Source organism: Macaca mulatta, chromosome X, assembly GCF_049350105.2.
Source record: "Macaca mulatta isolate MMU2019108-1 chromosome X, T2T-MMU8v2.0, whole genome shotgun sequence".
Classification (NCBI taxonomy): domain Eukaryota; kingdom Metazoa; phylum Chordata; class Mammalia; order Primates; family Cercopithecidae; genus Macaca; species Macaca mulatta.
The window spans coordinates 78,292,158-78,319,356 of NC_133426.1; the positions used below are offsets into that span (position 1 = coordinate 78,292,158).

The 27,199-nt window shown below is 44.4% G+C and overlaps 1 pseudogene; it reads left to right on the plus strand.

The window, feature by feature from the left end:
* Window positions 1–26,953, plus strand: part of LOC114674803 (uncharacterized protein CXorf49-like) — a 45,444-nt pseudogene extending 18,491 nt beyond the window's left edge.
* The last annotated feature ends 246 nt before the right edge of the window (window positions 26,954–27,199 follow it).

Genomic DNA, 27,199 nt, shown 5'->3' on the forward strand with positions numbered 1-27,199 from the left:
CCCTCAGCTGTAGGTCTGTTGGAGATTGCTTGAGGTCCACTCCAGACCCTGTTTGCCTGGGTATCAGCAGCAGAGGCTGCAGAAGATAGAATATTGCTGAACAGCGAGTGTACCTGTCTGATTCTTGCTTTGGAAGCTTCCTCTCAGGGGTGTACTCCACCCTGTGAGGTGTGGGGTGTCAGACTGCCCCTAGTGGGGGATGTCTCCCAGTTAGGCTACTCAGGGGTCAGGGACCCACTTGAGCAGGGAGTCTGTCCCTTCTCAGATCTCAACCTCCGTGTTGGGAGATCCACTGCTCTCTTCAAAGCTGTCAGACAGAGTCGTTTGGGTCTGCAGAGGTTTCTGCTGTTTTTGTTATTGTTTACTGTGCCCTGTCCCCAAGGTGGAGTCTACAGAGACAGGCAGGTTTCCTTGAGCTGCTGTGAGCTCCACCCAGTTGGAGCTTCCCAGCAGCTTTGTTTACCTACTTAAGCCTCAGCAATGGCGGGCGCCCCTCCCCCAGCCTCGCTGCTGCCTTGCCGCGATATCGCAGACTGCTGTGCTAGCAATGAGGGAGGCTCCGTGGGCGTGGGACCCTCCCGGCCAGGTGTGGGATATGATCTCCTGGTGTGCCTGTTTGCTTAAAGCGCAGTATTGGGGTGGGAGTTACCCGATTTTCCAGGTGTTGTGTTTCTCAGTTCCCCTGGCTAGGAAAAGGGATTCCCTTCCCCCTTGCGCTTCCCAGGTGAGGCGATGCCTCGCCCTGCTTCAGCTCTCGCTGGTCGGGCTGCAGCAGCTGACCAGCACCGATCGTCCGGCACTCCCCAGTGAGATGAACCCAGTACCTCAGTTGAAAATGCAGAAATCACCGGTCTTTTGTGTCACTCGCGCTGGGAGTTGGAGACTGGAGCTGTTCCTATTCGGCCACCTTGCTCCGCCCTCCCTTTGCACATTTTAAAATCAGGTGATTTGTTTTCTTGTTATTGAGTTGAGTTCTTTATATATTTTGGATGCTAACTCCTTATCAGATGTATAGTTTGTGAATATTTTCTCCCGTTCTGTAGGTTGCCTCTTCACTCTGTTGATCATTCCCTTTGTTGTGCAGAAGCCTTTCAGTTTGACGTAATCCCATTTCTCTATTTTTTCTTTGGTTGCTCATGCTTTTGGGGTCATAGCGCAAAAGTGATTGCCCAGGTCAATGCCATGGTGTTTCTCCCTATGTTTTCTTCTGGTAGTTTTACAGTTTCAGGTCTTATATTTAAATCCGGAGTCCAATTTGCCTTGATTTTTGTGTATGGTCTGAGACAAGGGTCCCATTTCATTCTTCTGCATGTGGATATTTCCGTTTTCCCAAGACCATTTATTGAAGAGACAGTCCTTTCCACATTGTGTGTTCTTGGCATCTTTGTTGAAAATCACTTGACCATAAATGCAAGAATTCTTTCTAGTCTATTATATTGGTCCATGTGTCTGTTTGTATGCCAGTACCATGCTGTTTTGATTACTCTAGCGTTTATTATGTTTTGAGATCAGGTTGTGATTCCTTCAGCTTTGTTCGTTTTGCTCAAGATTGCTTTGGGTAACTGGAGTCTCTTGTGGTTTGCTGCGAATTTTAGGATTGCTTTTTCTATATATGTAAAACTAGCATTGGAATTTTGATAGGGATTGCATTGAATCTGTTAATTGCGTTGAGGAGTATGGACATTTTAACAGCATTGATTCTTCCAATCCCTGATCATGGGTTAGCTTTCCATTTGTTTGCAGCTTCCTCAATTGCTTTCATCAATGTTTTATAGTTTTCGGTGTACACATCTTTTACCTCCTTGATTGAATTTATTCCCAAGTATTTTATGTTATTTTCGAGAACTCTTTTAAATGGGAGTGTTTTCTTGATTTATTTTCAGATACTTTGTTATTAATGTATAGAAGTGCTACTGTATATGTTGATTTTGTTTTTTGTAAAATATTTTAAGACTTCATATATGTACGATCATGTTATCTGCAGAGAGAGGTAATTTAATTTCTTTTTTTTTTTTCTTTTCTTTTTTGAGATAGAGTGTCGTTTTGTCACCCAGGCTGGAGTGCAGTGGTGCGATCTCGGCTCACTGCAGCCTCGACTTCCTGGGTTCGAGCGATTCTCGTGCCTCAGGCCCAGAGTTGGGTGCCACCAGGCCCGGCTAGCTTTTGTATTTTTGGTAGAGACAGGGTTTCGCCATGTTGCCCAGGCTGGTCTCAAACTCCTGGCCTCGTGTGATCCACCTGCCTTGGTCTCCCAAAGTGTTAAGATTACAAGCATGAGCCCAGCAAACTTGTTACTTTCTGTTTTGTGTGTCTTTCATTTTTTTCTCTTGCCTAAGATTTTTGACTAAACGTTGCAGTACTACGTTGCATAGCAGTGGTGAAAGGGGACATCTTTGTCTTGTTCCTGATATAGGTAGTACTGAAACCAGCGTCTTCCATCAGCTGTGGCAAGAATGTAGTTAAAGAAAAGAATCAGACCAAAAATTGAGCCCCGGGGCTCTATATTTTTAAGAATTTGGGGGGAAGGGAGCTTCCAGATAGCTGAACACGTGGAAGTTCCTGGAGGGAAGTGCACCCGGAGAGGTCATGGAAGCTCCATACCCCTTCCCACATACTGTGCCCTATGCATCTCTTTCATCTGGCTGTCCTTTGTCTGTATCCTTTGTCATGTTCTTCATAATAAATGGGTAACAGGTTTATGAATCAGTGATAAAACCCAACACCATACGCTAACATGATTTTGTGCACTTACAGGAGGAATATTTCCTAGTTAAGTGGGAAATTGTACAAAAGGCCTCTGGAAGACCTTCATTCTAAACTGCTTCGTAGGGAAACATTTCATTTAGAAGTCTGGACATTCTTTCTTTGGTTTGCTGTAATCTGCATTTGCTGAGTAGAACTCGTATTAATCATCGGGACCCCGTTTATTCCAGGGTTCTGGGGGATTCTTTCTGTCCCAGCTAACTTTGGGGTTAAACAGTGTCAGATGCAAGACCTGCAGCCCTGCTCTAGTGCCTCCTGCTCAAATAGATACAAAGAGAGATGTCGAACTCAAATGCTTTCTGGCCTGATCAAAGAGCTGGGGGAGCATGTGTGAAGCCTGGAAGGAGAGAAGAACAAATATTTCAGGCCTGGGTCTAAGTAGGTCAATGCAGCATTTGATTTTTGAGAGGAGACTTTGGTAATATAGAATTGAGTTAATCATAATCCTTATTTCATAACATGCTACCTGTGATTGATATGAGGCCCTATTTGTTTATTTTAAAATGCAATGTGCCCCCATTTACCTATTACCCAATCCAAGAACTAGACTATTAGTAGAAACCTGTATATCTACCTCTGAGCTCCCCTCACCGTAACCTCCTGAATCAATAAGTATATATATGAAACAATATACTCTTTTTGTTTGTTTGTTTTTGAGACAGGGTCTCACTCTGATCGTTCAGTCTGGAGTACAGCAGCATGATTTTGGCTCACTGCAGGTTCGACCTCCCTGGCTCAGGTGATCCTCCCACCTCAGCCTCACGAGTACCTGGGAGTACAAGCGCGCACCGTGACATCTGGCTAATTTTTTGGAGACACGGGGTTTAGCCATGTTGCACAGGCTGGTCTCAAACTCCTGGACTCAAGCACTCCACCCACCTCTGCCTCCCAATGTGCTGGGATTACAGGCATGAGCCACTGCGCTCGGCCATTATACTCTTCAGTTTTGCTTGATTTTGAACTTTATGACAAGGGTGTCACATGGTATGTAGTCCTGTGGGAATTACTATTTTCATACTTATATTAACATTATCCACTGTTGAGTATAGAACTGCAATTCACCCATTTGCCTTGCTACATAGTATATCATGGTGTTCATATACCACAGTTTAGGCATTCTCTTGTTCATGAGCATTTGCATTGGTCCCAGGTTATTGCTACTGTGGCCAATGCTGCTGTGAAATTCTTGTCCAGAGGACATTGATAGGAATTGCTGAGTTGTCAATGATCTACTTTATATATTGATGCCACATTGTTTTCCAAACTTGTTGTGTTCATTTATATTCCCAACATGTTTCAAGCTGTATGAGATCCCACTGCTCTGCGTTATCTCTAACCTTTGATGTTGCTAGGTTTCTCATTCTTTGCCAATCAAACGGGTACAATATTTATCTTGAGGTCATGTTTAGCATTTCCCTGACTACTGATGAGCTGAGCATATCTTCATGTGTTTATTGGCTGCATAGGTTCCTTCTTCTATGGAATTTCTATTCATGATTTTTGCCTATTTTCTTACTGGGCTGTTTGTCTTTCTTATTGATTTCTACAAGTTCTAAAAACATATTCTTGATACCAATCTTTTGTCAGTTGTATATAGGATAAATATCTTCTTCCAGCTTATACCATATATTTCCACTTTTATATGACATCTTTTAAAAATTGAGGCGTTACATACATACAGTAAATCACAGAAACGTAAGTGTACAATTTTATCACAGTTATACCCCCATGTAACCACCATCCAGATCAAAATATAGAACATTTTCAACATCTCTGCATCCCCGAAAAGAGAATTTTGAGAGAAGATGAAGAACCAGTAAAGACTGAGGAGTGATCACTGAGATGGGAATAAACCCAATGTCTTCTCCTGGTAATGGCAGATGAGATAATTCAGATAAACCCTCTGTGTTGGCCATCTGTTAGTTGGTCATCTGGTTTAACTCGATCTACAGCCTCCCTCCCTCTCTCTGGTGACTGGGCTGGTATCACATAGTTCAGTGCCCCAACCCTCTAGCTATATGGTTGGACTTTCAGGTATGGCCAGCCTCCAGTCTGAGTCATCTCATTACATGAACTATCTAGGGGCCTCCCATGATTCACCTCGTTAGCATAAACCATGAAGTGTGGTCCTTGGGACTCATCCAGAATGACACTATCACTCAGGAAATTGCAAGGGATTAGAGGTTATCTCCCAGGACTCAGGGACAAAGTCCAGGAAAATTCTTTATTACACATGAAGGGCACAGAAAAATGAACATTATAAAAAAAACTTTGTCTTATTGAGATCTTTCCAGATCCTGGGAATACAGAAATACACTGCTATGGTTTGGATATGATTGGTCTGTCCCCTCCAAAACTCATGTGGAAATTGGATCCCCAGTGTGGTGGTGTTGGGAGGTGGGGCCTTGTGGGAGGTGTTTAGGTCATGGAGACAGATCCCTCATGAACAGCTGCTGCCATTCTCGAGGTAGTGAGTGAGTACTGGCTCTGGTGAGACCAGATTAGTGCCCATAACGGTGAGTTTGTTATAAAGCCAGCATGCCCCTCGGGTTTTCTTTCTTTGCATGTGTCTGCTTCCCCTTTGGCCTTTTCCACTATGTTTTGGCCTAGGAGATGACTGTCACCAGAAGCTGAGTAGTTACTGGTGCCATGCTCCTCCTACTTCCCAGCTTGCTGAATCATGAGCTAAATCAACCTCTTTTATTTTTAAATTATTCAGTCTCAGGTATTCTGTTACAGCAACACAAAACAGACTAAGACACATACTAACAATGGCCCAAAAGAGGGAGAGATGGTATAATGTTGGTGCAAAAGTCATTGCGGGTTTTGTCGTTACTTTTAATAGCAAAAACTTCTGCAGCAACCCAATACCACAAACAACTCAATTCAAGAACTTACATGAAATGGACTAAATGTTTTAAAGAGACGAATTATCAAGACTCACCCAATATGAAATAACTTGAATAGTCCTATAAAGACATTGAACTTTGGGAGGCCAAGCTGGGAGAATCGCCTGAGCCCAGAAGACTGAGACCAGCCTGGGCAACAAAGTGAGACCCTAGTTCTACAAAAAATGTATATATAAAAAGAAATAGAATTCATAGTAAAATACCTTCCAAATAAGATATTCCAACTCAGATGGTTTCACTGGCAAATTCCACCAAACATTCAAAGAAGATTTAATACCAATTCTACAATATCTCTTCCCAAAAATAGAACCGTAAAGACTACTTGCCAACACATTTTATGAGCCCAGGATTACCCTGATACCAAAACCAGTAAAGACTGTATAAAAGAAGCAAGCAAGCAAGAAACAACAGACCACCAACTCTTATGAACATAAATGCAAAAATCGTCACAAAATATTAGCAAATTGAATCCAGCAATGTCTAAAATATGTATGTATATAGTCCAACCATGTGAGGCTTATCCCAGGAATGCAGGGCTTGTTGAATGTTAAAAACAAACAATAAATTTATTCCATTATATTAATGGTCAATAAAAGAAAGAAATACATGATCATATGAATTGACGTAGAAAAAGCCTTTGGCAAAATTCAACATCCATTCAAGACATAAACTCTCAGTAAACTAAGAACAGAAAAGACCTTCCTCAGCTTGATAAGGGTAATCTTTATCAAGAAAAACCACAGCTAATATCATAGTTAATAGTGAACACCTGAACGTTTTCCTCCTAAGTTCATGAACAATACAAGGATATCTACTCTTGCCACTTCTATTCAACATCATACTTAGAAGTCCTTCCTATTTTAATAATTCAAGAAATAGAATTAAAAGACTTTCAGATAGGAAAAGAAGAAATCAAACTGCCTGGTATTCACATATGACATTATTATCTATGCCTAGAATTCCATGGAATCTACAAAACATTTCCTAGAACTCATAAGCGAGTTTACTAAAGGTAAAGCGTATTAGCTCAATACACAAAAATAAATTGTATTTCTATATAAAGTAAGTATAGAAATAGAAACAAAACATTTAAAAACCAGTGACATTTACAATAACTGCAAAAATGAAATACCTAGGCATGAATCAAAGAAATTCTACGTTCTGAAAATTACACAATGCTAATGAAAGAAATCCAGGAAGGCCTAAATGAATGGAATACACATGAGTGTACTGTGTTTATAAACGGAAACACTCAACAAATATATGAGTTCTCCATGAATTGATCTATATATTTAACGCAATACAATTAAAATGATAGTAGGATTTTTTGAAGACATACACAACATGATTCTAAAATTATACTAAAAATCAGAAGAACTACAATCATTAAAACAATTTTGGGCAGTGTGCAGTGGCTCACACCTCTAATCCCAGCACTTTGGGAGGTCGAGGCGGGTTGATCATGAGGTCAAGAGATCGAGACCATCCTGGCCAACATGGTGAAACCCTGTATCTATTAAAAATACAAAAATTAGCTGGGTGTGATGGTGTGTGTCTGTAGTCCCAGCTACTCGGGAGACTGACGCAGGAGAATTGCTTGAACTCGGGAGGTGGAGGTTGCAGTGAGCTGAGATCATGCCACTGCACTCCAGCCTGGATGACAGAGCAAGACTCCACCTCAAAAAAAAAAAAAAAAAAAAAAAAGTTAAAAAGCATAAAGTTGAAGGAATCAGTTTACTTACCTTTTTTTTTTTAGACAGAGTCTCATTCTGTTCCCAGGTTGGAGTGCAGTGACACAATCATGGCTCACTGCAGCCTTTAACTCCCGGACCTAAATGATCTTCTCGCCTCAACCTGCTGAGTAGCTGGGACTTCAGGTGTGCACCACCACACCTGACTAATATATCTATTTTTTTGTAGAGATGGAGTCTCACTATGTTTCCCAGGTCTCACTATGTTGCCCAGGCTGGTCTTGAACTCCTGAGCTCAAGTGGTCCTCCTGCTTTGGCCTCCCAAACCTGACTTCTAAGACTCAGGAGAATACTACACTAAATACAACAAGGGTGTTATTAGCAATGGGGTAGATATAAGTCAGCAGAAAAGATAGAGATTCCAGAAATAGACCTTAGAGGTATTGCCAATAAATTTTTAAATTTATTTTTTGAGGAGTTTTCATAACATTAACCTTTCAGAATGAACAGTCCAGCAGCATTCAGTATTTTCATAATGTTGTGCAAGTACTGCCTCTATCTAGTTTGGAACATTTTCATCACTTCCATAGAAATTTGCATACTCATTAAGAAACTACTTCCCATCCTCTTCTTCCTGGACTCAGGCACCCACTAAGTTAGTTTCTGTCTTTATGGGTTTACCTATTCTGGAGATTTCATATGAATAAAATCACACAATATGTGACCTTCGTGTTTCTCTCACTCTTTTTTTTTTTTTCCTTGAGACACGGTCTCCCTCTGTCACTGAGGCTGGAGTGCAGTGGTGGAAACGAGGCTCACTGCAGCCTCGACCTCCTGGGCTCACAGGATCCTCCCACCTCAGCCTCCCGAGTAGCTGGGACTACAGGCATGCACCACCATGTCTGGCTAATTTTTTGTATTTATTGTAGAGACAGGATTTCACCAGGTTGCCCAGCTGGTCTCGAACTCTTGGCCTCAAGTGATCCACCCATCTTGTCCTCCCAAAGTGCTAGGATTACAGGCGTGAGCCACTGCGCCCGGCCTTGGCTTCTTTCCTTAGCATGATGTTTTCAAGGCCCATCCACATTGTAGCATCTATTAGTATTTCATTCCTTTTTATGGCTGAATAACATATCAGTGTACGCATAGAACACAGATGGTTTATCCATTCATCAGTTGATGGGTATTTGGATTATTCTCAACTTTTGACTTTTGAAATAATGCTGCTATGAACATGCATGTGCAAGTATGTCTTTGAGCACCTGATTTCAGTTCTTTTGACTATATACCCAGGAGTGTAATGCTCAAGTCACATGTTAATCATATGTTTAAATTTTTAGGAATCACCAAAATGTTTTCCACAGTGGCCGAATTATTTTACATTCCCATCAGCCATGTATGAAGGTTCTAATTTCTCCACATCCTATTCAACAATTCCTGTTTTCCATCTTGAAAAAAGTATCGCCATTCTAGTAGATGTGAAACAGTACCTTATTGTTTTGATTTGCATGTTCCTAAGAGCTAATCATGTTGAGTATCTTTACATGCATTTCTTGACTATTTGTATATCTTCATTGGAGGCATGTCTATTCAAATCCTTTCCTTATTTCAAAAATGGGTTTGCCTTTTCTTGATGGTTTTTTGTAAGTTTTAATATATTCCAGATGTTACATGATCAGATATATAATTGGCAAAGGTTTTCCTTCCATTCTGTTACCTTTTCACTTTCTTGATAATGTCCACTGATCCACAAAAGTTTTCAATTTCAGTGAAGTCCCATTTATCATTTTTAGTTTTGTTGCCTGTGCTTTGGGTGTCATATTCTAAGAATCCAATGCCAAATACAAAGACATGATTTACCCCTGTGTTTTGTTCTAAAAGTATTAATTTTAACTCTTACATTTATGTATTTGATTCATTTTGAGTTAATTTTTGTATATGGTATATGGTATGAAGTAGGGGTCCAACTTCATTCTTTGGCATGTGGATAACCAGTTATCCTAGCACCATTTCTTTACGAAACGATTCTTTCCCCATGAATGGCCTTGGCGCTTTTGTTGTAAATCAATTTAGCATAGGCTGACCCCCACAGACTCAGGCTCCAGGCTTGCCCTTCCAGTCCCAGGCTCCAGGTCACCGGTGCACACTGCCTTCAGCTCCACCTCAGTGCTGGTCCAGTCCCCATAGACTCAGGCTCCAGGTCCACCTCATCACCAGGCAGGCCCTGGTTGTCCCAGGCTCCAGACTGGCCCCATGGCCGGGCCGCTCCCTCAGCCCTAGACTCTGGGTGTACCCATGAACCAAGCCTCCAGGCCTGCATTGGGGCAAAGCTAGCCTCATAGCCCTAGGCTTTGGGCTGGCACCCATGGAATGAGTCGCCAGGCCTGCCATGGGGCCAGGCTGGCCCTGCAGCCTCAGACTCCAGGCCAGCCTCCAGAGCCCCAGACTCCAGGCTGGCACATGCAGATATCACCTGCAGACCGGTCTCTACAGCCCCAGATTTCAGGCCTGGACTTGTGGACCCAGCTTCCGGATCTTCCCCAGTGTCAGCACAATCCCTACTGACCCTGGACCTGGTCTGCTTCAATGATAGGCTGGCTTCTATAGTTTCAGACTTCAGGCTGGCACGCATAGACCTAGCCTCTGTATCCATTCCAGCTCCAGGCTGACCCCTGTGACCTCAAGCACCAGGCCAGCACCTGCAAAGCCAGCTTCCAGGCCAGCCCCCAAGAATTAAAGTCTCCACACTTGTCCAGTGCTACACTAACGCCTTTGGCCTCAGACCCCAGGCTGGCCCTCTCAGACTCAGGCTCCAGGCCCACCCCAGGCGCCAGACAGCCCAAGAGCAAGTCTGACCCACATGGCCTCGGGCTTCAGGCCCACTCCAGGGCAAGACTGGCCCCCATAGCCAGATTGGTCCCCATGGCACCAGGACCCAGGCCCAAATCCATGAACTCAGGTTCCAGGTCCACCCTACCTGCTCACCAAGCCAGCTTTCCCAAGAAATCCAGCAGCAAACCCATCCACGCACCATGCCAGATGGTCTTCCCAGAATCTCTGGATGGACCGAACCGTGAAGGGCTTTTCCAGCCAGAAGCAGTCATCAAACACTGGAGTAAGTCCCTACTTCTTTTTTGTTTTTCTTTTCCTTTTTTTTCTTTTTTTTGACGGATTTTCCCTATTGTTGCTCCAGCTGGAGTGCAATGGCACAATCTCAGCTCACTGTAATCTCCGCCTCCCGGGTTCAAGTGATTCTCCTACTTCAGACTCCTGAGTAGCTGGGATTACAGGTGCCCACCACCACATCCAGCTAACTTTTTGTATTTTTAGTAGAGACGGGGTTTCACCATGTTGGCCAGGCTGGTCTCAAACTCCTCACCTCAAGTGATCTGCCCACCTCTGCCTCCCAAAGTGCTGGGATTACAGGCATGAACCACCGAGCCCGGCCCAAGTCCCTGAATCTTTAAATGCACAGACGCCAATGCACAGCCACAAAGGTCACGATCAATCAGGGAAGCATGACACTACCAAAGGAACAAAGTAATGCTTCACTGACTAACCCTAAAGAAGCAGAGATTTAGAAACTTTCTAAGAAGGAATTAAAAATAATCTTCCTGAAGTAGTTCACTGCATTACAAGGAATGCTAGAGGGAATTCTTCAAGCTGAGAGAAAACGATCTGGTTATTGAGTTTGCTTGTTCTTTGGGTTTTGTTTCTTTGTATGTTTGTTTGTTTGTTTTGAGACAGGGTCTCACTCTATCGCCTGGGCTGGAGTGTAGTGTTGTGATCGTGGTTCACTGCAAACTTGACTTCCCAGGCTCAAGCAAACCTCCTACATGAGCCTCCCAAGAAGCTGGGATGCAAACCTGCACTGCCACGCCCAACTAATTTTGTTTTTCTTTGTATTTTTGTGGAGACAGTGTTTCACTATGTTGCCGAGGCTGATCTCAAACTCCTCAGCTCAAGTGATCAGCCTGCCTCAGCCTCCCCAAGTGCTGGGACTACAGGCGTGAGCCATTGCACCCGGCCAAGAAAACGATGTCAATTGGTAATAAGAAAATATGAAAAAAGAAAATTCATGGGTAAAATAAGTACCTGTTCAAACCCAGAATACTCTTACCGTAACGGTTATGTATAAATCACTTGTATCTTTAGTATGAAGGTTAAAAGAGAAAACTATTTGTAAAAGTATAGCTACAAAAATGTGTTAAAGGATACAGAATATAAAAAGATGTAAATAGTGACATCCAAATCATAAAATATAAGGAGAGTTAGGGAGCATAATTATAATTTTGTGTGTAATCAAAATTAAGTTGTTATCAGCTCAGAATAGCCTCTTAAAACCATAAGATATTTTATGTAAGCCTCATGGTAATCATAAAACAGAAATCCATAGTAGATACACAAAAGATAAAAAGTGAAGAATCACAGCATATCACTATTGAAAACCACTTGATCATGAAGGCAGACAGCAAAAGAGGAAAGGAACAAAGAATCCACAAAACAACCAGAAACAAAAAGCAAAGTGGCAACGGTAAGTCCTTATCTATCAAGAATTTACTTGAATGTTAATGGATTAAAATTCTCCAGTCAAAGACATAGCGAGGCTGAATGGGGTAAACAAGAACAAAAACAAAAACAAACAAACAAACAAAAAATAAGACCAAAGCATATGATGTCTGTGAGAGACCCACTGCACCTTTAGGACACACATAGACTGAAAGTGAAGGGATGGAAAAACACATGTCATGCAAATAGGAAACAAAGGAGAGCCAGAGTCGACATATTTGTATGTGACAAAATAGACTTTAAGTCAAAAACTACAAAACAAAACAAACAAGGTCATTATATGATGATAAAGGGGTCAGTTCATCAAGAGGCTATAATAATTATAAACACAAATACATGCAACATTACAGCACCTAAATATTTAAAGCAAATAATTATACATCTGGAGAGAGAAATACACCGCAATACAACAGTAGGAGGAGACTTCACTATCCCACTGTCAACAATGGAAATTCAGAGAGAAAATTGATAAGGAAACGGTGGGTATGAACACTATAAAGCAAACGGACATAACAGATGTATACAGAATGTTCCACCTAACAGCAGCAGAAGACACATTCTTCTCAAGTGCACACTGAACATTCTTCAGGACAGATTATATGTTAGGCCACAAAACAAGTCAACACATTTAAGGAGATTGAAATCATATCAAATATCTTTTCTGACCACAATGCTATGAACTTAGAAATCAATAACAGGAGGAATTTCAGAAAATTCTCAAATACACACAAATGAAACAACATGCTCCAGAACAACAAATTGTTCAAAGAACAACTTAAAAGGGAAATTAAAAACTATCTTGAGACAAATGAAAATGGACTCACAGCATACCAAGACATGAGAAATGCAGGAAAAACACAGTTTTAAGGGGAAGTTTATAGCAATAATTGCTTACATCAAAAAACAAGAAAGATTTCAAATAACAACCAAATGTTACACCTCAAAGAACTAGAAAAAGAAGAGAGTTTATGCCCAAAGATAGTAGAAGGAAGATAATAATAAACATCAGAACACAAATAAATAAAATGGGGACTTGGAAAACAATAGAAAATAGCCACAAATCTGGGATGGTTTTTTGAAAAGATCAACAAAATTGACAAATGCTTAGCTAGATTAAGGGAAAAAAAGGAAAGACTGACCAAAAGCAGAAATGAAAGCAGAGACATTACAACCAATGCTATAGAAATTAAAAGGATTATAAGAGACTATTATGAACAATTGTATGCCAACAAATAGGATAACCCAGAAGAAATGAATAAATATCTTTTATCCATACAACATACCAAGACTGAATTATAAAGAAATAAAAAATCTGAACAGACAAAAAGTGGGTGAGGAGATTGAATCAGTAGTGGAAAGTCACCCATCAAAGGAAAGCCCAGGAACTGATGGCTTTCTGTTGAATTCTACCAAACATTTAGAGAAGGAGTAAGATCAGTCCTTCTCAAACTCATCCAATAAACTGAAGAAGAAGGAATACTTCCAAACTCATTTTATAAGGCCAACATTACCCTAATACCAAAGCCAGATGAGGACACTACAAGAAAATTATAGGCCCATATGCCTGAGGAACATAGAAGCAAAAATCCTCAACAAAGTACTAGCAAATCAAATTTCCTAGCACATTAATTTTTTGCATGTTTTTCTGCTGCTTAATTAAAGGATTGTTCAGCATGACCCAGTGCCTATGGGACTTGCATTGAACTCAGTGCTGCCCTATCACAGCAGAAAGCAAAACTGGTGTGAAGTCGGCTGATGCCTGCCCACAGAGGGAGCATTTAGACCAGCCCTAGCCAGAGGGGATTTACACATCACAGAGGTCGGAACTTGGATTTTGGGAATTGGGTTTTGGGAAGCCTCGCCACTGCAGGATCTGGGGTTCTAAATAAACTTGAGAGGTGGTCTAGGCCACAAGGACTGCAACTCCTAGTGCTGTGCTCGGCTCAGAGTCAGAGAACATAGGGAACCCACCAGCTAGTGAGACACCAGCCAAGGTGGCTGAGGGAATGCATGCACCACGGCTCCCTCAACCCCAGCAGCACAGCTCAGAGTTCCAGGAAAGACTCCTTCCTTCACTTGAGGAGAGGAGAGGGAAGCATAAAGAAGACTTTGTGTTGCGTCTTGGACACCAACTCAGTCACAGTAGGATACAGCACTGGGCAGAGTCCTGAGGCCCCCGTTTCAGGGTCTGGCTCACGGATGACATTTCTAGACACACCCTGGGCCAGAAGGGAGTCTGCTGCCTTGAAGGGAAGGACTCAGCCCTGACAGGATCCATCACCTGCTGACTAAAGAGCCCTTGGGCCCTGACCAACCTGCAATGATACTCAGGTAGTTTACCACGGGCCCTGAGTGAGACTCTGAGACATGCTGGCTTCAGGGGAGACCCAGCACATTCCCAGCTGCGGTGGCTATGGGCAGAGACAGTTTCTCTGGGAGAATAGCAGAGGGAAGAGTAAAGGGGACTTTGTGTTGTACCTTAGGTGCCAGCTTGATTGACCACAGTGGGGCAGAGCAGCAAGTGAGCACTTGGGGTCCCTGAGTTCAGGTCCTGGTTCTTGCATGGGACTTTTGGACCTCCCGTGGGCCAGAGGAGAGCCCACTGCCCTGAAGGGTGAGTCCCACGCCTAGCAGTATTCACCACAGATGACTGAGGAACACTTCAGTCTGAAGTGAACACAGGCAGTAGCCTGGCAATACTTGCTGTGGGCCTGCAGTAGAGGTGGCCACAGTGAGAGGCTTCTCTGCCTGTGGAAAGGGTAGGGAAGAGTGGGAAGGACTTTGTCTTGTCTTTTGAGTGGCAGCTTAGCTGCAATAGTGTAGAGCACAAGGTAGATTTCTAAGGTTTTTGACTCCAGTCCCTGGCTCCTGGAGGGCATCTCTGGACCCACCTGGGATCTGGGGGAACTCGCCTTCCGGAAGAGGACTCAGGCCTGGCTGGCTTTGCCACCTGCTGATTGTAGAGTCCTCCAGCCTTGAGTAAACATAGGCAATAGTCGGGTATTGGTTACAGCCAGGTAATGGGCGAGACCCAGTGCAGTGCTGGGTTCAGGTCTGACCCAGCAAGGCCCCAGTGGTGGTGGCCACAGGGGGGATTGTGTCACCCCACCTGCAGCTCCAGGTGTCTCGGCACAGAGAGAGAGCAAGAGCAAGAGAGAGCAAGATAGAATGAGAGCAAGAGCGATAGGTAGAAATGCCAGGGGCGAGAGGCGGAGACAGAGAGAGAGAGAGAGAGAGAGAGAGAGAGAGATTGAGAGTTTGTTTGGGAGAAATAAGGGAAGAAAACAAGAGTCTCTGTCTGATAATTCAGAGAATTCTTCTGGATCTTATCCAAGACCACCAAGGCAGTACCTCTACAAGTCTGCAAGAGCCACAGTGTTACTGGGCTTGGGGTACCCCTAATGCAGATACAACTTAGATTACAACACCCAGCTCCCTTTGAATAGCTGGAAAGCCTTCCGAAGAAAGATGGGTACAAACAAGCCCAGACTGCAAAGACTACAATGAATACCGAACTCTTCAATGCCCAGGCGCCGATGAACATCCACAAGCATCAAGACCATCCAGATAAACATGACCTCACCAAATGAGCTAAAGAAGGCACCAGGGTTCAGGCCTGGAGAATAAAGATATGTGACCTTTGAGACAAGTAATTCAAAATAGCAGTTTTGAGGCAAGTGAAAGAAATTCAAAATAACACACAGAGGGAATTCAGAAATCTATCAGATAAATTTAACAATGATATTGAAGTATTTAAAAGGAATCAAGCTGAAATTGTGAAGTTGAGGAATGCAGTTGGGAGGGTGGAGCAAGAAGTTGGAATGGAAACCTCCATTGATTGCTCCCCCTGCAGGAACACCAAATTTTAACAACGAACTACACACAGAAAAACACTGTGTAAAAAATTAATAACTATGAGAACTTTTCAAGACTTTGTACAATAAGACACAAAGAGAAACAACAAAAGTTTAAAAGTGGGCAGATGAAGTTAAAGTGTTGAATTTTCATAAGTTATCTTTTCCCTTGTTTGTTTGTGTATACAATCAGTGCTAAGTTGTCATCAGTTTAAAATAATGGGTTATAAAGTAGTATCTGGAAGCCTCATGGTAACCTCAAGTGGAAAAACATAAAATGAATACATAAAAAATGAAAAGCAAGAAATTAAATTTTACCACCAGAGAAGATCATCTTCTGTAAAAGGAAGACAGGAGGAAAAGAAGAAGGAAAAGAAGATTACAAAACAACCAGAAAGGAAATAACAAATTGGAAGGAGCAAGTCCTTACTTATCGATAGTAACATTGAATGTAAATGAACTAAATTCTCCAGTCAAATGACATAAAGTAGCTGAGTAAATATTTTTAGAAGACCCAATGATCTGTTTCCTATAAGAAACACACATTGCCTATAAAGACAAACATAGACAGAAAATAAAAAGAAGGAAAGAAATATTCCATGCCAATGGAAACCAAAAAAGAGAACCAGTAGCTATACTTACGTCAGACAAGATAGATTTCAAGACAGAGAGTATAAGAAGAGATAAAGAAGGTCATTATACAGTGATAAAGTGGTCAATTGAGTAAGCGGATAAAATAATTGTAAATATATATGCACCCAACACTCGAGCACCCAGATATGTAAAACAAATATTACTAGAGCTAAAGAGAGTGATAGACCCCAATACGATAATAGCTGGAGACTTCAACTTCCCACTTTCAGCATTAAAGAGAACTTCCAGACAGGAAATCAACAAAGAAACATCAGTCTTAATCTGCACTATAGGGCAAATGGATGTAATAGATATTTACAAGACTTTTCATTCAACGGCTGCAGAATACACGCTCTTTTCCTCGGTACATGGATCATTCTTAAGGATACACCACGTGAGGTCACAAATCTTAAAACATTCCAAAAATTGCAATATCATCAGACATCTTCTCTGACCACAATGGAATAAAACTAGAGATCAATAACTACAGACATTTTGGAAACTATGCAAATACATGGAAATTAAACAGAATGCTCCTGAATGGCCAGTGGGTCAGGGGAGAAACTAAGGAGGAAATTTAAAAATTTCTTGAAACGAATGACGATGGAAACACAACATATCCAAACCTATGGGATACACCAAAAGCAGTACTAAGAGAGAAGTCTATATCTAAAAGCACTTACATCAGAAAAGAACAAAAACTTCAAGAAGAACTAGTACTAATCCTACTCAAACTTTTCTGAAAAACAGATGGGGCGGGAATATTTCCAAACTCATTCCACAAGGCCAGTAATACCCTGATACCAAAAGTCAGACAAAGACACATTAAACAAGAAAAGAAAGAAAGAAAGCTACAGGCCAATTTCTCTCATGAATATTGATGCAAAAATCTTCAGCAAATACTAGCAAATCAAATTCAAGAATACATTGATAATTTGACTTCTTTCTTTCTAATTTGGATGACTTTTATTTCTTTCTCTTGTCTGATTGTTCCAGGTAGGATTTCTAGTACCATGGTGAGCAAAAGTGGTGAACGTGGGCACCTTGTTGTGTTCCAAATCGTACAGGAAAGGTGTTCAGTCATCATCATGACCAAGTGGGATTTATCCCAGGGATCCGAGAACAGTTCAACATACGCAAATCAATGTGATACACCATATCAATGGAATGAAGGATAACAACCATATGATAATTTCAATTAATGCTGAAAAAAACCACTAGATAAAATTCAAAATTCCTTCATGGTGAAAGCCCTCACAAAACTGGGTGTAGAAGGAACATACAGACCCACAACTAGTATCATACTGAATGGGGAAGAACTGAAAGCTGGGGAAAGGGAGAAGATTGGAGTGGTTCAGTCCAAGTCTGAAAGTCTCAAAACCAGGGAAGCCAACAGTGCATTCAAATATCTTTTTTTGGGGGCCCATTAATCATTCTTACCTCTCCCTCACCTCTCACTACCCTTTCCAGCCTCCGATAATTATCCTTCTACTTGTTTGTAGATGACATGATCTTGTATTTGCAAAACCTTAAGACTCCACCAATAAACTCTTCGAACTGATGAACAAATTCAGCACTTTGCAGGATAGAAAATCAACACACATAAATCTAGCATTTCTATATGCCAACAGTGAACACTCTGAAAAAAAAATCAAGAATCTCCTTCACAACAGCTACAAATGAAATAAAATATCGAAAAAATTCATTATTTATTCCAGTCTTCTCTGTCTGGCTTGTCTGAAATTTTATGTTTGCTTAGAGATCCTTTGTAATTTACCTGTTGGATGTCTTATTTTTTTCTGCCAGGCCACTGACTCCTTTACAGCATTAGACGGTTCCTTAAGCCCAAGTCTGCCTCATCTCAAGCAAATGATCGGAGTGCTGCCCATCCAGAAAGGGGAAGGTCCCAAAAGTGGTATCTTGGCAGTTTGGAAGACCTGGCTAAGGGTCCATGCCTAGGGGCCCGTGGAACATCCCACTAACAGTGTGGTGCTGCTGAACAGCCACTCTGATTTAGCATCTCCTCTGGCTGAGTTACAGAGCAGAGGTTCCAGGGCTGAGGATGATAGTTCTGCCTCCCTGTTTTGTCTCTGGCTATCTTCTGGGACATTTCTCCCCTCAGGCACTCACGATGCTTCCCGTGGGTTGAGTCAGGAACAGTTCTCCTGCCAGGGAACCCAAGATGGTGTGGAAGCTGACCGTCACCTCAGTATCACTTTTTCCAGTGAAGAAACTGTGGCTCAAGAGAAATTTTCTGCACACGTGGTGCCAAGCAGATTCAGGGGGAGGGTGTTGCAGATATGGAAATCCAATTCTCTTATTGTGTGCTTGGAGTTTTTTCACTTCTCTGTGGCCCTGGCAACTGACTCTTCGTCATAGTTGAGTTCAGGGACATTGCAGGTGATAATCTTGGCATTATATATATATATGTATTTTTTTTTCTGTGAGGTGGAGTTAAGCGAGCTTGCACCTATGCCACCATTTCAAAGCCAGCAACCAAAACTTCTTACATTGTGTTTTTTTAAGATACTGTATTTTTAAAGTGCCATTATTTAAATTTAATTTAAATTAGGCATATTGCATTATTCATTCCCGCAAGCACAGAAACATAGTAACACTAGGAGATAGTTGAACACAATTTACAGTTGACTGGCTACATTTTATAAATGTGGTAAGCAACTTTTGTAGAGATAGTAGGTGTGTGATAATGTAATATTCTTTTCCAAGTTTGGACTACAGTCGAATAAGCTTTTTAATGATTTAAAAACTTTTTTTTTTTTTTTTTTTTTGAGACAGAGTCTCACTCTATCGCCCAGGCTGGAGCGCAGTGGCCAGATCTCAGCTCACTGCAAGCTCTGCCTCCTGGGTTTACGCCATTCTCCTGCCTCAGCCCCCCGAGTAGCTGGGACTACAGGCGCCTTCCACTTCGCCCGGCTAGTTTTTTGTATTTTTTTTTTTAGAAGAGACAGGGTTTCACCGTGTTAGCCAGGATGGTCTCGATCTCCTGACCTCGTGATCCGCCCGCCTCGGCCGCCCAAAGTGCTGGGATTACAGGCTTGAGCCACCGCGCCCGTCCGATTTAAAAACATTTTTACTGAATAACATGATGGTTTTTTGTATAATGTATTTGGTTTTGTAAATACATATTTCCTGATGTGAGTTTTGTGAGAAACGCTAAATCTTTTGTAAATCATATCCTCACAAAATTGGCATGAGCCAAATAGTAGTGTGTGGGTGATTTGCATTGTACAATAACTGTGAGACTTTTAGAATTATAAAAATATTTATTAACTTTTAGTGTGTTGTTTAAACAAGCTATTGGAACATACTGAAGATATGAGTAGGATTTTTCTGAGTATTTCAGATGTGTACTCGGGCTAACTTTCTTGTCTTTTTCAGAACAAAATAGTGTCTTTTCTCTTAAAAGCAGTAAATCTGTTTTCTTGTTACAAAGAAGTTTACAGTTTTGACTATTGTTAAGCGTACAGTTTAGTAGTGTTAACTACATCCCCATTGCTGTACAACCATCACCACTGTCTATCTCTACAAGTTGTTTCATCTTCCCAAATGGAAACTATGTACCCATGAAATAACGACCCCCTCATTTCCTCTTCCCCCACTCAGATGCTGGCACACAGCATTCTACTTTCTGTCGATATGAATTTGATTACTCTAGGTACCTCATATAAATGGAATCATACAGTACTTTTATATTTTTTGCCTTTTGATCTATCCTATTCTCTGCAACCTTGTTGAATTTGTGCATTAATTTGTTCATTAACTTTAGTAATGGTTTTTAGATTCTTTCGGATTTTCTATGTACAGAATTGTGTCGTTTGTGAATAGAGATAATTTTACATCTCTCTTTCTAGTTTGAGATGCTCTTTGATTTTTTTTTTCTTACCTAATTTCTCTAGGTAGAACTTTTTTCATTGTGGTAAAAAATAACATAAAACATATCATCTTAATCATTTTTAAGTGTACAGTATAGTAGTATTCCCTATATGAATCTTATTGTGCAACTGATCTCTAGAACTTTTTCATCCTCCGAAACTGAAACTCTACACCCAGTGAACAACTACACCCCTTTCCCCTGCTCTCCACAGCCTTTGGCAATCACCCTTTTACTTTTTGTTTCTAAGAGTTTGACTTTTTAAAGTACCTCATATAAGTATAACCATGCAATGATTTTCTTTTTGTGACTGGCTTATTTCACTTAGCATAATGTCCTGAAGTTTCATTCATGTTGTATCATATGACAGGATTTTCCTTTTTAAAAGGCCAAATAATATTTCACTGGATGTATATGCTGCATTGTAAAAATCCCTGCATTCATTAATGGAGAGTCAGGTTGTTTCTACCTCCAGGCTATTGTGAATAATACTGCCGTGAACATGGGTGTGCAAATATATATTCAAGATCCTTTTTCAGGTCTTCTGGATATATACTCAGAAGTGGGATTGATGGGTCATATTTAAGTATTTCTATTTTTATATCTTGGAGAAAGTTTCATACTGTTTCTAATAGTGGACACACCATTTCACATCCCCACTAGTGTACAAGGGTTCTAGTTTCTGGTTTTTTTTTTTTGTTGTTGTTGTTTTTAATAGTGGTCACCCGAACAGGTGTGATGCGATATTGTGATTCTCATTTGTATTTCCCTGATGACTAGGATCTTAATCAGTTCAGGCTGCTATAACAAAGTACCATAGACCGGGTGGCTTAAAGAACAAATGTTTGTTTCCCACAGTTCTGCAGACTGGGAAGTTCAAGGTAAAGGTGCTGGCAGATTCAATGTCTGGTGACGGCCCTCTTCGTGATGCATGAGTAGCACCGGTCACACAGAGGAACTGCAAGCCTCTGTTCCACAGCAAGATCCAGCACCTGATATGAACATGGGCAGAGAGGCTCATAGTCAAGAAGCAGGGGCTTTAGGGTTGTTTCTGCTAGTGCTGTGAAAAGCACTATTCTCATTTTCCTAGGCACTCACCACATTGAATCTGTAACGGCTCTGGGTAGTACCTACCTGTTAACTGTCTTCCCGTCCATGAACACGGGATATGTCTGCATTTATTGGTCTTCTGCGTGTTTCATCAGTGTTTGATTGGTTTCAGTGTGCACACTTTTCACCTCCGTGGATAAACGTATTCCAAAGGGTTTTGTTCTTGCCCTGATATTCTAAATACGTTGGTTTCCTGGTGTCTTTTTCGTATACCTTATTGTTCCAGCATAGAAATGTGAGTGATTTTCACGTTGCTTTTGCACTCTGTAACTTTGCTGGCTTTGTTTATTGGTTTTGGCCGTTTTTGGGTGCAGTGTACCTTAGTGTTTTCTCCATGTATGATCATGTCATCTGCAGGCAGAGATAATTGAGCTTCTTTGTTTCCAATTTGCTTCCTATTTTTCTTAGAATAGGTGATCAAATGGCAAGTGGCTGTGCCCACGAGGGTTGATTGGCACGTGGGTGTGGTGGTTTGGCAGGTTGGAGTTTTTTATTTCTAAGAGTTTGTCCCACTCCATGCCCTCCTAGGTTTTAGAACTGAAAAACATCTGTTGTTTAAGGTAGATCCCAGCCCTGCTTTTGTGCACTGGAGCCTTCAGGGATCCTTCACCACTGCCTTCACTCCGTGAATCAGGCCTTTCTCCCTCAAGGGAGAGCACCCCTGATTAATTTGATTTCCAAGTTGGGGCATACAGGGGTGCCAGCCCGCACGCGCTCATACACACGCACACACACACACGTGGGACTCACAGCCACATGCCGATTTAATCATGTAGTGTAAAAAAAGGAATAAGAGGAGTCTAAATTGGAAAGTAAGAAGCTCAATTATCTCTGCTTGCAGATGACATGATTTCACATAGAGAACACCCTAATGTACACTGCACCAAAAAACGATCAAAACCAATAGACAAAGTCAGCAAACTTGCAGAATGGAAAAGCAACATGCGAAAATCACTGACTTTTCTATGCTCCAACAACAAAGTATCCGGAAAAGACACCCGGGAAACCAACGTATTTAGAATACCAGGACAAGAACAAAACACTTTGTTTGGAACACACTTATCCAGGGAGGTGTAAGGTGTGCGTACTGAAACTGATCAAACACTAATGAAATATACAGAAGACAAATAAATGGAGACACATCCCACGTTCATGGATGGAAGCATGGTCAACACGTCTGTGCTACCCCAAGCCGTTACAGGTTCAGCACAGTGAGCTCCTAGGAAAACGACAATGGTGATTTTTGCAGCACTAGCAGAAACAACCCTAAACCCCTTGCTTCTTGTCTGTGGGCCTCCCTGACCATGTTCCCATTGGGGCTGGCTCTTGGTGTGGAATGGAGGCTTGCAGCTCCTCTGTGCTCTGGGTGCTTTGCGTGCATCATGACATTTACTCTCCCAAGCTGATGAGCTGGGGGCAGCTTTCCTCTCCACCTCCACCTTACAAATGGGACACTGGGGCTCAGAGACATGGCTCTCACTGCCCAGCCAGAGGTGGCAGGACAGGAAGAAAGAGGTGGATGGAGAGCTCCAGTGGGCACTGGCCCGAAGATAGGACCCAAGCACACCCACTCAGTCAAATGACAGGCCTCCGGGCAATCCAAGAGTGTGTCTCATGATTGGGTAAATCCCAGAGGCCTCTCCCAACAAGGGGCATGCTGGTTGGTGGTGGGTGGACCGATGAGAAGGCGTGGGACAGTGAGAAGGCAAGGCGTAGGCCTCGAGGGTGCCCAGAAGCCACGCGTGGTCAGGGACATTGTGAGCAGACTTTGGTGAGGGCGGCAGTGGCCCAAAGGCCTCGCTGTTCCTGTCTCATGGCCCGCTCGGCTGGGTTTGGCTGGGCTTGGCTCTCCCCTCCCTCGGCTACCAGGACGACCGTCTCCCCACAGCCCAGGCTATCTGGAATGCCGCCAGGAGCTCCCCTGATGAGGTGTCCGTTTGCGAGGCTTAGTTTCCGCCCAGAGGGTGGCAAGCAGGCCGGCCGCCACACCGCCAGCCTCAGAGCCCCACGTGGCCAAGGCCACTGCCGATGCCTCCATTTGGGGACGAAGCGCAGCTGTGAGGGCAAGGGCGGGTTTACAGATCCCGAGGGCTTCAGCTTCGAGCCTGAGAGGGAAATGATAGAGCAGGGAAGAGTGGTGCTCTGGGGCCAGGAAGGCCGACCTGGCACCCCGGTCCATGACAAAGGGGACAGTGTGGACTACTCGTCCTACCTGGCTGACGAACCTCTATCCTGCTCTATCCTGCTGCCGCCTAGCGTCCAGGAACACCTGTGCCCAGAAGGCTCCGCTGCTGAAGGGTCCGCTGACATCCGCGTGGACCTGGAGGTCCGTTCCAGTGGGAGAGGCGCGCTGAGCCCCAGCCCGGGAGAATGGCAGCAGGACTCCGTCGGCCCTCTCCACCTCAGTAGCCCTGGGTCAGGACCAGCCTGGTAGAACCGGGAAAGGGGCTCGAAGAGCAGATTGAAGGCGGATCCCCGCGATCTCCGCGGAAGGCCCCGACAGGCTGTCTACCCACCACTCTGATTCCGCAGATGAGAGCAGCGGCTTACCTGTGATTACGGTGATCATTCGCACCAAAGAAGGAAGCCAGGCCAAGCCTGGAAGTCCCGAGAAGCCAGCAGACACTTGGCAGACGCCCAAGTATGCACCACAAGGAGAGTTACTTTCACGTTTAAGGCCCTCTCCTGACCTCTGCTCCCTGCAGTCTCACCCCAGCCATGGAGAGGCCGGCTGTGGGAGAGCTGGACACGTCTTCCTTGAAGAAAATGCAGAGTATGGTATGGGGAAAGGTGGGGATCAGGCCCAGCTGCTCAGGAGCTGCAGTTACAGGGCCCCTACCCCGGGGCCCTCTGGGAAGGAAGGTGGCCCAGGAGAAGAAATTCCTAGGGGGTGCAACCAAACTGGCCCTGGGGGGAGCCTTTCCTGCCTGGGGGCAGAGACTCTCAGCAGTTCCACCTGATCCGGCCAGCTTCCCGCCAGTGTCTGGTGTGGGGCTCCTGGGGAACTCCGCAAGATCCAAGGAGCCCAAGCACAGCAGCCCTGGGAAGAAACCTCCAGGAAGGAAAACCAGGGAGTCCCAGGCTGTGGCCAGAGAAGATAATGACCCAAATAGAGATGAGGTCCCAAGGGCCCAAGTAAGTAGGTTCTCTTCGTGCTCTCCTCCTTTTCCTCCTTGCTCTCCTCCTCCTCTTTCTCCTCTGTCTCCCCCAACCCACCTCTCTTCCAGCACACACCTCTTTGCCCATGCCCTTTCTATCCCTTGCTCGAGGGTTGTCGTCGGGAGCCCAGGGACATTAGGATGCCAGATTGGGGTCCTCCTCTTAGGGGCACACATTAAAAGGAGCACTTTGTGTGTGCCAGGCCTGACTCTGGACACTCTGCAGTTGTCCTGCCCCCTCCCCCATAGAGGAGCTGGGATAGAAGGCAGGGCTGGCAGCTGGTTTGGTTTGGGGGACTCCTTAATGTGTGGGGTGCAAAGCTTGGGTGTGTAGACTCATCAGCTTCCCAATTCCTCCTTCCCTAGCTGTTAAGCAAGCCCTCCTGTCTTGGGGCTGACTGAGGGAGAAAGTGCTAATGAGATTACTCTGGAGTCTCCACCTTAACACAGCCCCTCCCCATGTGTACTCACCATCCACCCCCACTGCCAGCCTGACTCAGAAATTTCTGTTTTAGCTTCCCACACACAAACCAGAGCTGATTTCCCTGTCTGTGTGTCATGGAGAGTACAGCAGTGCTGACCCCAATATCAGAGCTCCCCAAGTTCAGGAACCTCACAGCACTTGGCCTTGAACCTGAGACACCTTGTGCCCAGACATCCCACACCCTCCAGTGATCTTGAGGGTTTAATAGGGGTGGGGGGCGAAACCTCTGGCTCTGTCACCTCTGGGGCCTCAGCCTTGTTCCCAGGCTTCCCTGCCCACCCGGGCAGCTGTCCCACAGGAAACGGGGTGTCAACAGGGCTGGCTTTAAGCCACATTGTCCTCTCTGAGTGGGATTTGTGTGGTGGGGGGGGTGATTTGGAGCAGTGCCCCAAACTCCAACTCTGGAAGGAGACTTTCAGCGGTACTGAGCCCTTTTCTGTTAAGTCCTGCCCAGCCACACTGCCCCTCCCAGGGCCTGCCGGTGGCTGCCCCGCTGCTGGCGTCCAACACGGAGCCACAGTGATAGGGGCCACAGGTGAAGATGGGCTCACACTGGGTAACAGGGAAAACAGTCCCAGAGGGAGAGTTGGAGTTGCTGGACAGAGCAGGGGCAACGTGTTGCCAGCAGAGGGTGATGCTGCCTCACCTTAGTCTCCTTCCAGAGCCCAGATCTCTCTCCTCTTTCCTCCTGGGGTTCATTGTCCTGGTTCTGCCCTGTCACTGTCCTTTCTGTTGAGCATCCTTGCTTTCCCCCGTGACTTGACGCCAGCAGTTTATTTCCATGCTGTTGAGGGGAGCTCATCCCCCTGCCCCCCCGCCCCACTGCTGCTCAAGGGCCCAGGCCCTTTCCACCTCATTGGGAGACTTGGAAGCTGGATTATGTGTTCTCTTTCAGGTGACTAGCAGCCACCTGTCCATCCCCCAAGACTGGAAAGGCAGCAGCAGCCCCCAGGAACCCAGGGCTGTCCTTGAATAATGCTTTGTGTGGCTCCTAGAAATCCAGGTCCACACTAGATGGTGGGATTCATGTCCAGGTTAAACTGATTTCGGTGTACCCCCGACCTCTCCACCTTCCATACCCCATGGAGAGTGGGTGCCTCCTTTCCATCGAGGGTTCTGTGCCAGCCCACCTCACCACCATGCTGCAGGCTATGGGGGCTATAAGGGCTGAGGGAGAGAGGGAGGCCAGGGAGAGAGGAGGCCAGAGTTGACTAACCATTTATCTTTCCCCGGTGTCTGCTGGTCTAGTGCATCCTGCTGCAGAGGGAAATTGATGAACTTACACAGTAGCTAGGTATGACGGAGCCCTGGCTGGGGCAGGGATGGACAGCAGTGTCTTTCTGCAGGTGTGGGGGGTGGGGGTTGGCTGCAGGTACAGGTGGCGTCACTGGGACTGATTTCCTCTGGGGAAGAGAACCAAGCAGGCCTGACCCTGGAGCCTTCTGTGTCTTTCCAGCTAGGGATGTGCACAGACAGCAATGTGTCATCTGAACTCTGTGTATACTTTGTCCACGAGTCCCAGAACTCTCCTTCTCTTAGGACGGTTAGAGATACTGCATGTGTTTTCCTTTAACTCCCGCCTGGTACAGCTTGTACGGTTTTTGCTTGCTGGCTGGCTTATCTGTCTTTGAAACACGTTCTGAATGAACGGTTCTGGGATGGCCCAACACCTGAGAACCACTTTCCCCCTTAGAAGGCATTTCCACGTTTAACTCAGGTGACAGGTGGGTGAGTCAGTCCCAGGGCTGGTGAGGTTCTGGGTTGCAGAGCTACGCAGTTCCCCACAGGGGGGAGGTGGGTTTCTGTTTCCCTGGGTCTGGAGTGCCCAGTTCTGCCTCTCTTGTTTCAGCGGCCATGCAGTTCTTCACTGACAAGCTCCAGGACCTTTGAAGTGAGTGTTGCACACACCATCCCCCTTCCCACAGTCCCGGTAGCTTAGGAGGGCTGTGGGCTGGCCCTGGCTGGGGGCCCGTCCCTGAGCCTGCTCTGTTTCACAGGTTGGAGCCAGCATCTTCCTACAAGACGAGCAGCTGCCACCTTTGGAGCCCTGGAGCTGCAGCCAAGCGAGTTCCCTCCGTATCCTCTTCAGCCAGGGCTTCCTCTCTTCTGCTGCATTTGCCCCCTTCCCAATGCAGT